At 42.7% G+C, this 1,013-nt stretch overlaps 1 non-coding gene across 1 annotated transcript; it reads right to left on the bottom strand.

The window, feature by feature from the left end:
- Positions 1-625: 625 nt before the first annotated feature.
- Positions 626-732, bottom strand: LOC147299527 (small nucleolar RNA R71). The gene has a single exon (XR_015120128.1). It is a non-coding gene; the product is annotated as a small nucleolar RNA R71 (small nucleolar RNA).
- Positions 733-1,013: the final 281 nt, after the last annotated feature.

Genomic DNA, 1,013 nt, shown 5'->3' with positions numbered 1-1,013 from the left:
ATCTTTAGGTTATAGGTAGTATATGGTGATTCGAACAAGGTCCCAGAATCAAGCTCTTGCTGCCTACGACCCTGAACCAGACAGAACTGCAAGGAAGTTAGCTAGAGAAAGATATTTAGCACAAGATTCCAGCCTACGTGATATTTCTCTTGCCGATCTGTTTCGTGAATCTGAGAATAGTACATATATTGTCAAACCATCTTCATTGCCATTGTCACAGAGACCACTTGTCTTAGCCATGGCTCTTGCTCTACCTGTGGCAGGACAACCTTTGAGGAATTCATTGGCAGCAAGAGCCAATGCGCTGCCAAGATGCATCACCTATCCAGCTGTGGAGGACGGCACCACCTTTGAAATCAAGCCTCACATCCTCAACATCTTGTCCTCATTCTATGGTTTGCCAAACATCGACCCTAACATGCATCTGGCTGACTTCCTTGAAGCTTGGGACAATACCATAATCAGGGGTTTCTCTTCTGAAGCTATCAAGTTACGCCTTTTTCCGTTCTCCTTAAAGGACAAAGCCAAGACATGGCTACATTCACTCCCTGCAAATAGTATTACAACATGGGCACAACTGCAAGACAAGTTTCTTAACAAGTTTTTCCCTTCTTCCAAGACTCTTGCGCTTAAGAAAGAAATATTAGCCTTTGCCCAAAAACCAAATGAGTCGTTCCATGAAGCATGGGAAAGGTACAATGAACTCTACGTCAAATGCTCTCATGCTGGGTTTGATGCCGACCTTCATATGAACATCTTTTATGACGGTTTCAATGTGATCACCAAGAGTCAAGTGAATGCATCCGCTGGAGGGTCTTTAATGTCTAAATCAGCAAGGGAAGCTTTTGAGTTGTATGATATGATGGCATCTGAATCCCAACAATGGACAGAAGAACAAACCCAAAAGAGAGGAGTTTTCGAAATGTCTCAAGGTTTTCCTCATGTTTCTGCCCAAATTGCTAAGTTAGAAAAGACGTTCAACACAAAGATTGATGCTTTATTGCAGGCTTCTT

This window comes from Dryas octopetala, chromosome 1, assembly GCF_963921425.1.
Source record: "Dryas octopetala chromosome 1, drDryOcto1.1, whole genome shotgun sequence".
NCBI lineage: Eukaryota > Viridiplantae > Streptophyta > Magnoliopsida > Rosales > Rosaceae > Dryas > Dryas octopetala.
Note: the sequence above shows the minus strand (reverse complement) of the source record. Positions and strands in the feature narration are given on the sequence as shown.